The sequence below is a fragment of the Dasypus novemcinctus genome, chromosome 14 (genome assembly GCF_030445035.2).
Source record: "Dasypus novemcinctus isolate mDasNov1 chromosome 14, mDasNov1.1.hap2, whole genome shotgun sequence".
NCBI lineage: Eukaryota > Metazoa > Chordata > Mammalia > Cingulata > Dasypodidae > Dasypus > Dasypus novemcinctus.
Genome location: NC_080686.1, coordinates 50468510 through 50482018, shown reverse-complemented (window position 1 = coordinate 50482018; position 13509 = coordinate 50468510). Strand labels below are relative to the sequence as shown.

The following is a 13509-nucleotide window of genomic DNA, read 5'->3' as shown; positions in this document are numbered from 1 at the left end:
AGAAAAGGCACATATGGCTGTTCTCTTGACTAGAACATTTAAATAATTATCAGGCTGTGAGCTAAGAACACAGTAAATGCAACATAATCACAACCACTGGGATTCCATTTATTTCTTGTACCCCAGGTATTTTGTGAGTATGTTTACTGACTCCTTTACCACTTTGGGTTTGGGGAAACAACCTCAATTCTAATTGGTTACGGAGAGGACCTGATCACTTCAGCAGATTTAAATATTGATTCAAAAACAATGCAGAATAAATTTCCATGGTCAACAACATAATATACCAGTTCAGTATCAATGGAGACACAACCTCTCAAATATTTTTCATCATCCCATCAATGATAGTATGAAAAGCTTAGATCAAGGGTTTCCCAAATTGAAGTGAAAACACATGCACAATTACAAAAATGGTTGTATTTCTCCTACTGTTTCATTATTTCTCCATCATTTATCTGATATAAACACAGATGTAAATGAGGTAATGTTCTTTATATGAATTCTCTATATAGTTTTAAATTTCAGTCATCTATTATTCTGTATATTAACTGGTCTGAATGAAGTATTAAAATAGCTGATCAGCCTATATTCTCTGTAAAGCAGTAATTCCACATTCCACATCAGAGCAATATAGAGGGCCATCCATAACATACCTAAAAACTATAATGTATTGAACTGTTGACCATTGTAGAACCAAATGCCTATGTGCATAGCAGTCACAGCAGGTGAATATGGATGCTCTTTACAGTTGCAAAGGTAACATAGCTAAATTAGAGAACATTACATATTAACACAGACAACTTCTGCTATAAATTAGAGGGCAAGGCTTTTCTGAATCAGATATCAAAAAATTACTAAGTTATGATTACTAAAAATAATTACTAAGTAATAAAGGATACAGACTGGTTTAATGAAATATGCAAATGTTACTTTTATTAGTCAAATTACCTATAATCTTTTTCTATTAACACATAACTGGACTGTTTCACGTACTATCTACTTGTTTTTATTCTGTGGGTGTTTAAAAACACAGTGCAGTGGATGAGAACAGTGCCCAAACTTCACTGGTAGGTCCAATGCATGGATAAAGGACTATCTACCGGATCCTAGAGATAGTAATATACTACTTGTAAGCTCCACATATTATGCTGATATATCATATTGGTTATGGTATAAATACACACCCACACTTTGTGTGTGGATGTTACAGTAAAATAACCATTGTGTTCATATTGACTAAACTCACTGCTTTCATAAAAGAAATGAATGTTATAATTAAGTAGACTAAACACAAGAGTCAGAAAAGACTAATTTTATTTTAAGTTTTGGAATTAATTTCAGAAGCTAATAAAGTCAGTAGTTTACTGATATATTGAATCTGTGAGATTGTAGGATATAATGAAACAACCTTGTGCATGGTGGTAAGATAAGCTTTTTCAGCAAACAGCAGAGTTCATTTAATTTTGATGCTCTCAATGGCACATTCCAACGTATCACAGATGTCAAACAGAACGTGTTGTCTGTTCCAAAATTGATAAATGAGCTATCACCAATGGCCATAAATACAATCAGAGCCATTACATTATAACACAAAATGTGTCAATCAATCATATTAGAGGGTCTAACCATTCCACTGCATTTCATGCGCCTTCATGATACTGATTTTTTGTGACCACAGGAAATAACTGCCACAGCATATGTTTCTATGTTTTAGGTTCCATATTGTCTAGGAGGGAGCTATATCAACATCAGGAAAGTTTTATTGGTTATATTTTTTAGAAAAAGGAAGTGGTAATTAGGGATGGTATTGCACTATAAATATGAAGCTAAATATAATGGAAATGGAGAAAGAGGGAAAAATGACTCTTGTGTAAAAGTTAAAGACATACTATAGTAGTCCTTAATAATACACCTGGAAATTTTACTTAAGCAAGTATAAAAATAGGACAGAAAATGTCCTTCACACAGGTGTTGATTATGTGATATATAAATATATGTGTTAGCCAGTGGTCTTTAGCTGTTACCCTGCTTAAACACATCCAATCCCCTTACATTGCCTTATAGGCTAAAAATTTGAGTTAGATGTTTAGTAACCTCATTGGAAAGGTACATAATGTCAGAATTTCCTGAGAAAAGCCATTTCCTTAGGATAGGAGTTTACCTCAATAATCATATAAAACAAAACACTTGGCATAATAGCAAAGAAAGTTGCCTTAGTGTTCTGGTCTCATCTATTCATAACCTTTGTCTTCCAGGTACTTCTACATTCATTTTTCATTTGTTTCCATTGGTGAACTTTGAAATGATTCTGAGCTTTCTCATGTCAGATTAAGAACATCCAATTTCAAATGTTCCATTTCATGTTCTATATGTATGTCTACTTTGAAATTTAAGCCAATAGTATATAAAGCCTAAGAACAAACATCAATTTGACATATTCACAGAAATGACTAACAGGTGTGATATTGTAAGTTCTTGTCAATTTTCTAGTAGAATACTGGAATAGCAGTCTTTGATTTTTTAAACACAATTGTGAGCATATAACTGGACATGACATACAGCATTTTTTTAAAACAATGCTAATTCTTTATTAAGTAAAGATGTAAGAGCATGAAAAGTTTGGTGCTGTTACTAAGACTTCACAAGCACCCATAACTAAATCTCTTTAAGGAAAATGAGGGCTTGGCCAGTAACTCATGGTCAGTGAATGATAAATGTAAAAAGCTACATGAGAAACATTTATTTGTGAAGATTTCTGAAGATTCTATACCAGATTCTATATCTTTTAAATTTAAAGAGGAGCATTTCCTAGAATTTATCTTATACTAGTATTGGACTGGGAGTAACAGTCAAGTCTGCGTGCACTCATCATCTCCTTCTATTAAAGGGTGCATTGGACAATACAGGACAAATACATCGCAAACTAGAATGTTGTGCTGATTCACACAACTTTGCCATGTGGTCTGCGATAGAGCTGGATTTATATGCCCTCAAGAAGGGAAAAGAGTCATTTAAATATAAATATGAAAATAGAGTAATTGCATCATGTTAGGCCATTTAGCTTCAATGCAAGATGTCATTAATCTTTATTTCACATAGGAAAAAAAATGAGAATGGTGAACAAGAATAAAGTGACTCATTTTTTGACTTAGGAAGATGTTGCTTGAATATTTCATCCACTTGTGCTTATCTATGAAAAAAATTTCACTTACAATACAGACATTTCTGTAGCACTTGGTCCTTAGCTAGAATGAATCCCAGGCATAATATTTCTTGGCACAGGCCTTTTAAGACATGTCTCTTATATGATGAAACTTTGGTGATACATAACTGCATGGTAGGATGCCTTTTCCTAGGATATGATATGGTGCTTCTCGTACTTGCCAACTTTTATATGAATATATGTATGTTGCTATGTCTTTGGCCTATCTTGCCGAGATATGGATGACTAAAGCCTGGTGTGAGCTATCTATTTGAAAAGTCACTAAGGTGCATGTTTCAGTTGCTGTGTTGTAATGCCATTTGGAACTTGTCCCTCTCTATATATTGGTAAAACATACTTTTTTTTTTTTTTTGAGTGAATGATTTTGGTGGTAATGCAAGGGTTATCCTGAAATTAATGTCATATTTTTTGCTACCACCGAAATAATATGACAAAGACCATATTATTACTTGTATATCCTATTGCCTGAGCAAAATGAGGTTTTTAGTTCTTTTTGTCATTTACTTCTTTTGGATCTGATAGGGAATCCATTATTTGTTTACATGTTCAGAAATACAGAAGTTCACAATCTTAGTTGCTTTGTTGCTTACAAACAAACATGATTTCCAAACAATGGCGATTGTGTGCCTGCTTTTCCGCTCCAATTCTGAGGTTATTATTTTTTGGCCTTTTACTGTCACCTAAAAGTATAGGCAGTTGGAGGGAATATATCATTTTGTGTTGTCTTATCCATTAAATGCCTATATTTGCATTTCTTTCAATTTCTACCTTGTCCCTTTCTTTACAGAGTTGATTTTCCCATCCCTTTGTGAAAACCAGATTTGAGCAGCCTTGTGCATCAGATGTGTGGTGCCCAGGAAATAGGTTTTTGTTCATCAGTATTTTCCTTCCTAAATTTCATGCAAAGACTTGGTCCCTGTAAATTTCACATACCTCCCAATCTCTTTCATTGATTCTAACTTTTTTTAGAGCTATTCCCCTGAGAAAAGTGAAATGCTGAGCTTAATGGTTGTTGTCTGTTAATTATACAGCTAAGGAAATTTGCCTTTGGAGAATGTATCTTAAATAATTACACGGGAAAAGTAAATACCATAATACAGTGTTCTGTTTAAGGTTCATCATGGGTAAATGAAGGCCTAAAACCTTAATTCTTTGGTCTATTTTCCTTTGTGTATAAATTACATATATATTAGAAAGAGAGAGAATAAAAGAATAAGGGATGTTTAGCAGCAGCTTTTTGCTGCATTGGCAGTGACTGCATCAGCATTTCTATTGTGGACCTCTATTTTCAGGGGTTTTAGAAACTCGGCCATAAAAATTTGCTTCAGGCTTAAAAGTCTTGAAAGATTTTTTTTAGGTATCTAATTTTAAACAAATATATCTTGTTTTTATATTATAGGAGGGAAATAAATGGAGTTTACTAGTTCAATTTTGCGCTAATGGAACTTTTAATAAACTTAGTTTTTTAATATTAAAAAAAACACAACACAAAATCTAATTCATCCATAGTCTGTTGATGGCTTTTTTTAAAGAACCAGTTGTTGACATTGGGAAATTTGCCTGCTTCATCAGCATAGTATCCTATCTTCAGGATGTTTTAAAACTTGTAAACCTGTATTAACATTATCTTGATTCCAGTAGAGAATCAGTTTGGTAATGCATACAGATTTGTCATCCATATAAGCTATCTGGTAATATAGACTTGGAAATATATAGTATATATGAATATATATATATTTACTAGATAGATTAAGGGGAAAAAACTCCCACAAATTTAGTTTGTCAAATAAATGCCATATATTTAAAAAAGAATTGCACAGACATTTATCTTGCAGAGTCAGAAAGAATACAGGCCATTGCAAAGGAAAATTGTCTCTTGGGTAAATAGTATGCATTTTATAGCTTCTTATGAAAATCATTTTCCTTTCTATATTGTGGTTATGGGAAATTAAAAGAATTAAAACTAAAGCAGACTTTACTTAAGTTGCATTAAACTGTGGAGCAGAGAGAAGCGCCAGGAAATTAAACATTTAGGCCATAATCTTTTGCTTGCCTGACAATACTTTACCTTTATTTTAATTCCCCATGATGATTTCAGATATGGGAGAGATTATTAAAATCGAACTTTATGTTTCTGGATTGCTCACATTATACCCCATATTATTTCATTAAGTTTTGATAATATGTAGTCTTCTGTGTGCAAGGAAAGAAATAAACAACACATTTATATGCTGAATGAGTTTTAAGGTTTGCAGGTTGGTTTTTACCCACACAGGATTCTATACATTTGTACCATCTTAAATCTGGCATATGTATTTTTTTTCACATAGCTTCTACTGACAAACACAAAGCTTGTTTGTGTGCAAATATAAGGCTAAATAAATGGTGCTAAAGTGTATTACGACTGTCAGATATAATCAGGCAAAATTTTGTGGTGCTTAAATTAATTTTTTTCATTGATTTTATTGATCAATGCATTGAACAGTGTTTATTATTCATGAGTTGTCTTTTATTAGTAAATTAAGGCCTCATAGCACATTGTTAAATAAAATGGTTGACTAGTCTATGTAACAGCTCACCCAGCTATTATCTCTTTAACTCCTTATAATGTTGCGTCATTAAAGGTCAAGGGTTCATGCTATTAATCTCATTGCTGTAGACCATTAACATGACTGAACTTTTCCACAAAGTACTTATGTTTACAATGCTATAACCCTTTGACTGCTGCGGCAACCTTTAACCACATAAATGTCACAAGCTAGAATCATCAGCATGGTTCTTGCCATGGCAATCAAAGAGTTAAGGGCTGTGCAGTGATTTGTTTTCTATTTATTAATTTATATTTATTTCGTTTCCATTCAAGGAGGGGATTAGGGGTGGGGCAGTTTTTATCTGCTGTAAGTGTCTTAACCTAGGGAAGGATTAAATGGCTTTTTATACTATTGCATCTTCTGTATTTACCATCAATTCATTGTGTTGTAATTAAAAAAAAAAATCTGTCAATAAATAAGAGAACAGAAAAATGGTTCATAGACATTGTGGTTTTACTCAATGAATGATTTACATACATTTATGATCAATATGTAGGATATGATCTCTGACAGTAGCCCTTAAAGTCTATGTCTTCCTAAGCAAAAAGAAACAGTGATTTAGAGCAAAATCTCATGTATGTATGCCTGAATTAGCAAATATATGAAACTGGCTGAGTCAATAGGAGATGCATATGTCTGTGATGCAGGACAAGAGGAGAAAGCATCACTGCATGGAAATGTATTTTGGCCATTAATAGTGAACAGAGGATATCTTAAAGTCTGAACCACCCATCAACAGAAATAAAAGGTAACAATTTTGAGAGGTGAATATAATTTATTGTTTAAAACCATACAGCATGACTATCTAGGTAAATGTAATCAAAGGAGACAAGTTCCATATCAAGAAAGTCTTTACCAGAGTCTCATTTAAGGAATTTCTTTGTTTTCTTTCTTTTTACTTGTAAGATTATAGTAAAGAGTAGCCATGAATGGAGAATTGACTCAGAGGAAAGTTAAACATTTTCATGTCTAATTTTAATAAATTACCCTAAACAAGGAATCTACTGTTAAATCTTTTACCGAAGATTTCAAACATTTGTAGATATCAAGTGATGAACCAAGATTTTCCTGAAAATTGGGTCAAATATGTATCATTAGCCCAAAAGGTCATGTGAATTACAGAAAGAATTAGAAAAGAATATTGGGAATACAGCAAAAGGTGTCTGTTCATGCAAAACCAAGAAAATTCACCTTGTGCATTTAATCCAAAAGTAAAAGAGAAGCTCAGAAGTAAGGTAACCAAGATGATTGCAGAAATTTAATTACACGAAGTAATAAACAGCAGACTAGAAGAACAGAGAACTGTTTGTAAAGTGTTTGAATTCTGGATCTAAGCTGAATTTCTGGGAATTTAGAAATCTGTTTCACTGACATTGAAGGAAGATTCAAAGGTTATAGTTGTTTAAGCCTTTGGAACATGCCAGCCTCAGGGAATCTAGAAGGTTTAGCCAACCAACAATATATTTTTCTTACATGTAGAAGGCTTTTAAACCAAAGATAAACTTTATTTTTATAAGGCTATTAAGGAGAAGTATGTGTGATGTAAAACTATAAATGTCACACTGAATACAAGAATGAAACTGTTATAATCTCCTTTGTTTTTATTTTCAAAGAGAAAAAATATGAGTGAGAAATACCAATCTGACCAAATAGATCATTTATTTTTATAAACATGATTTTTTCATTTATTTAATACAAAAATACACTGTTATATGTTTATATTACATGATTTTTGCCACAGTGTAGGACCAAATTAGAAAAATCTAGCATGGATGAAAGGAAGATCAAGTTAGGGATAGTGAGAAATTTAGTAGCATACCTAGCAAATTATAGGAAATTAAATATTACTTGAATGATAATGTGTACATATTTTAAATATTTTTTAAAAAGTATTTGAAGCAACTTTAACCCAGTCTGAATGTGCTTTCTCCTCCTTTCTCCTTTAATTGCTATATTATTGAATGAAAACTTATAATTCACTCCTTTCACTTACTTTTTACTCACTCATTCCTTGTTTCTTATAATTTTGATTCACTCTTCACTACTCTATTGGACCTATTTCTTCAAAGATAAATGGTATGTTTATTACTAAATTTATTATTAACATTTTCTAATTATCTTACTTGGCCTCTAACAGTATTTAATACTAATAGCAACTATCCCATTGATACTTTTTCTAGACAGCTCCTTGAAGGTTGGACCCATCTCTTAGTCCTCTCTTCTCCCCAGAGCCTGGTAGAGTACCTAGTTCATAGTCAGTCTTCCATAACTGTTGACTTCTTGACATGAGAATTTAGAATCTCTTCCTCTACCATAGCTAACTTTCTGAACTATTTTTTGTGGGTTTACATATATTTCTGCCCCAATATATTTTAAACCTCCTTTAGTTTATACTCTCTTCTAGAACCTTGTTCTTAGCATGGTTTTTAGCTTTGTGGAGATCTGTCATGAAACCCAGATTCTCATTTCCATCTACTTGCTGGACCAATTAATCTGGCTGGCTCTTTGCCTCCCACACTCAATCTGCCAAATATAAAATTCATCACTATCCATTTTGTCCCGTCAAAATAATCATGCTTCCTCCTGAATTACGTAATTCTATTAAGGGCCCTATAGTCTCTCAGCTACCTACCCATGAAAATATGAAATATTCTTGCTCTTCTCCTTTCCTTTTGCCTCACATGTCCTCACTTAGATATTTGCTAAGTCAAAAAATTCAACTTTCACACTATCATTGGCATTTTATTTTTCCTTGACATTCTTGCCCTATTTATATTTTTATTAGTTCTATCCTGAAAAAAATGTATTAACTTCATAACTCATCTCCCTAACTCAATCTTTCCCTGCTCCAGCCCATCTAGTCATTCCTGGGAAAACAGTCTTTTCAGATTAGAGTTCAAATCATATCACTTTTCTACTAAAAACGAAGATTTTACATGCAGATCCTCCAAAATCTGTTCTCAACTTGCCTTTCAAGTTTTTAACCATTATATACATTTTATACTTAAAAACATGGAAATATTTGTCATCCCTCATCCATGGTTTTGCTCACACAGTCCTCTCCATTTTGAATCCCACCTTCCCCATCTTTATCTTTCCTTACCTCACTGAATAGATTAAACTCCCCCACCTTTAAATCTTCATGTTATATCTTTGTACATTGGTTTACTAAGGATGACCCCAGTTTATGCCCATATTCCCAGTATAGTTGTTAACAGTGCCCCTTTTCCTTTCAAAAGTGTCCTGTTTTAATAATACGCATGCTGCTTCTCAAACACCGTAACTTTGTGTGAACTTGTTCTTATTATTTCTTGTTAACGTCTAACACCTTGGGGACTGTATTCTTACTGTTTGTTTTTCCTCCTGCAGCATCTAATGTAGTACCTTGCATAAAGAATGAGCTTCTTAAACGTTTATTACACTAAATTAAATTGAAATTTTTTACCGAAATTTGACTGTCCTTCATTATGCATTTTGGAACCCATTTTCTAGGAATATTACACAAAAGATACTTTAAACCCATTTGTTTCCAAGTAAATTATTTAAGTGTTTGACCTTGATTCTTTCCAAGACCTTCCTTTTAACAAAGTTCTTTAATGATTTCTCATTTAGTCATAAGAAAACCTCAAGTTTAGGCTAAAATTCTTTATATTCATCTTCTACATCGGAATTTCTTCAGCAACAGTACTTGAGTGGGAAGACCCGTGTTCTAGAGTCAGCAGCATGTAGACAGCAGTTTTCAAAATTTGAAGTATTCACAGAATAAAATCGCACTTTCTCAAATGTGTGCATAGGCATCAAAGAAGTTTTTGTTTTCTTACCATGAGGTGGTAGGAAAAATTCCCTTACAAAAGAGACTCTTTCTTTTTCCTGGGCTGTTCAAACAAATACCATGAAATGGGTGAGTTTAAACAATGGGCATTTAATGTGGCCATGGTTTTGAGGCTAGGAAATATTCAAAGGAAGACATCACCAAGTTTCTCCCCAAAGACTGTGGTGTTCTTGGGCGGGCTACTGGCGATCTTTAGTCTTCAGCATTTCTGTACATAGTGATGCATATGGCGTCTCCTTGGGGCCTCTCTGTTCTCTTCCAGGTTCCATTGAATTTCAGCTTCTGACTGCTCCCTGTGGCTTTCTTTTTCTATCTGTCTGAATATCATTCTGCTTATCATGGACTCCAGTAGTAGAAGTAAGACCCCTTCTGACTGAGCTGGGCCACAACTTAATTGAAGTAACCTCATCAAAAGGTCCTACTTATATTTTTTCACATTAGATGGGTAATGTGCCAATGCCATAAGGTATGAGGGAGGCACATCTCACAAAAATACAATACCCATTCATCACACTTATGAACCCCAAAAGGAGAAAAGGTCCTATTTATGATGGGTTCACACCGACAGGAATGGATTCAATTTATGAACATGTTTTTCTGGGGTATATGCAGCTCCAAACCATCACAGAGATGTTAAGAAAAGACTGGAATGGGAGTCATTTTGCCTATTCAGAGAGAATTGTAGTCAAAATCAATGTTGGGTCTCTGGGACGGGATGTCAAGCATCATGTTCAGTCTGGGAGGTAACTGAGGATTCTGCGATAGGTTCAGAAGGGAAAAAAAAGTCAAGAACAAAAGGGAGGACAGAGATAAATAGTTCAAGGTCAGGAAAAGAGAGAAACCATGTTTAAATCAGTTACTATTAGGCCATTACACTTACAATAACTTTCACCTGGGACCTAGTTACACCTGGCAGGTGACATATCTAAAAGCTATAGTGGCACTTTCAGATCAAATGATGGATCAGACCCAGGCATATAATTTCACTCCCTTTAAGCCCTGCTAAAATTACAGAAAATGGATTTTCTTTTTTCAAAGACATAAGGAAAAGGAAGTATAAGAGAGGAGGCAATAGCCACAAAGTTTTGAAAGCTGGAAACGTGGACACCTAGTAATTGGTTCAAGGAAATCAAATCATAAACTGGCAGGGGGCAAGCAGAGAACAAACCCAGAATTTATCATATAGTGTGCCAAAGGCTCAGGGACTGGAAGCACTTGGTACCTGTGGAAATGGGGGGAAGGGAATTAACTAAATTAAGAAGAATAGAAAATCATTTATAAGGAGCAATTGAATACTTCAGATCTTGTCCAGGCTCCCTGCCTTAGGGTAACTGAACTTCCTCTCCCCAGCAGAAAACCCAAGATTTGTTCTCTGAGGAAGGAAAAGAAGGTCTCTGAACACCAGTGTTTTCCAAAAATAGAATTGAGTGAACATTTTGAATGCTGAATGATGAGACCGACAAACTTCTTCCTCTGCTTTGCCACCAGAATGTCAGGAGACAGTTTTTTGGTTGTTTTGTCTTGTTATGTTTTGTTTTTTCTAGGCAAGAGGATGGGACACTTTTCTCTGGTCAAGCTGGCCAACCCAAGAGGAAGGACAATAAGATTTGTTAATCAGCATTTCCCCACCAAATGGCCAACAAGATTATCCCTTATTAAAACTCATATTGACAAATCCCACCTGTGCAGTGTTTCAATCAGCTTTTTTTGGTCCCCCTTTGTTTAAAAGGGTCAGACAACCAAGAATTTCTAGGTATGTAAAGAAAACTTCAAACAGAAATACAGAGACCAAAACAAACATAAAAATTACACAGAAGAAAGATATTATGCAGGGAGAAGAAACTTTTCAAACTACTTTTAATAACCTATAGAGGGAAAAAACCCTCTTGCTTAAAAATTTTAAAAAATGATAGGAATGATGATATACTCAAGAGTTAGAGACAAAATTAAGGAAATCACTTAGAGAATACCACAAAAAGTCAAAGCTATGAAAAAATACTAGAGCAAAATATTAGACAACTTGAAGACAAGTATACAAGTCCAGGAAGTACAACATTCAAATAATTGGAATCCCAGAAAAAGAGAACAGAGAAAATGAATGGGAGAAATCATCATCACCCAATTCATTAAAACTTCCCAGAATTTAAAGTCATGAGTTTCCAGAATGAAAAGACCTAAGAGATGTCCAATATACTGGATGAAAATAGCAATATACCACAGCACATCACAGCATAGGAGACAAAACACTCTAAAAGCTTTTAGAGTGAGTGAAAAATTCACTTACAAAGGATAAGGAATTCAAATGGCTTCATATTTTTCCACAGCAACACTGGAACTTAAGCATCATAGAGGCAACAGTTCAAAATTCTGAATGAAAATTATTTTCAACCTAAAATTTTATATACAGGCATGTATTAAATGTCAGAATAAAGACAGTCATGGGCTCAAAAGAACTTTTCTTCCTTTGTCTCATTTCTCAGCTAGATGAGAAATGATGAGGAATCTAGGAAAGGATCAGTGAATTCAGAGGGGAAAAGAAAGTTCCAACGAAAGTAAAGAAGTAAAAAGATTATCCAAGAGGATGGTAAAAAACACTTCAAGATAACAAATGTTTACCAGGCATAGAAGACAACCATTTCAGATTGAGCAGCATGAGCTAGAGACCAGCCGGTTAGGGACTTATATCCTCATGACTGACTTTTTTGGTTGTACTTTCCTATGAAGCTGCTACATGATGAACTCTGGCAAAACAAGTAAATAAATCAGGAATAGAAATATAAGTTCTGAAGAATAAACAATCCATCTCTTGAGAAATATAAAGGAATTTCCTAAAATTATAACAAAAGTAAATCCTTGGATAGCAGACCTAGAGAAGCTCTAGCTCATCTAGAGTTCAATTGGATGATTACAGAAAGGATATGTATGTATGTATTTCACAAAGTAAAACTCATTGATTACTAGATGTGACTGACTGCTAGGAAATTGTACCCAGAAGTTTTAGAAGGTTTAGGGGAAACTAACAATACAATAAAAACAAAGCAAATATAAAATCAAGGCAACTGTTAATTTCAGAATATTTTGAAGAATTATTTTAAAAATACAAGTCAGTATGCAGTTCTAAATAACCATGGGCATGATAATATAAGAACTGGGCACTAGTAGAAGAACTGGGTACTAATGTAACCAAAATTTGTGATAAAAACTGTATTGAGAGTATAGAGGAGGAGAAGCAGAGATGATAGAGGGAAAAAGCTGCATCTTCAATTAGCAAAGTAGGAAATCAAGAGATTATGTCTAAAATTGTTTTATTTCAATATAAAAGTGTATGTACATTACTTTTTAGTATTATGTTTTAAATGATGTGACTATTAATTTGATAAAAAGAGACCAAATTAAAGCACAAAAAACAATATATGGTCAACATGTCCAAAATGTTCGTGGATATAGAGATATATGCTTTGTTTCTTCCTTGGGACATCAGGCACACTCATGTGATCACTGTGCTGGAGGACATATCTCTCCTTTTCCTTTGGTCCCCATTCCACTCTCCACCTATCATGTACAGTCTTTGAAGTTCTTCACTTGGCAGGAAAAAAAGGGAGCCATGAAAATGCTGGCATCTGATTTTCAAGGACAGTTGACCCTTGCCTTCATGAGTTATTTGATCAAATGTTTTTGGATGATAACAGTTTACTAAAGATAAGTTTCCATTTTGTAAAGTGTGTGAATAGTCTTCAAAGAAAAGGGTCAGTGAAATAAGCAATAATCAGTAAAATTAAGTTGGAACAGGATGTCAGCCAAATCTAGGTCTTCTGTCCTGCCAGAAAGTGAGAATTCTGTAAGTTTTTGTATGCTTTAAAGAA

At 33.9% G+C, this 13509-nt stretch overlaps 1 pseudogene; it reads right to left on the bottom strand.

Moving 5' to 3' along the window:
* Positions 1–10081: 10081 nt before the first annotated feature.
* Positions 10082–10179, bottom strand: LOC111759506 (small nucleolar RNA U13; annotated as a pseudogene).
* Positions 10180–13509: the final 3330 nt, after the last annotated feature.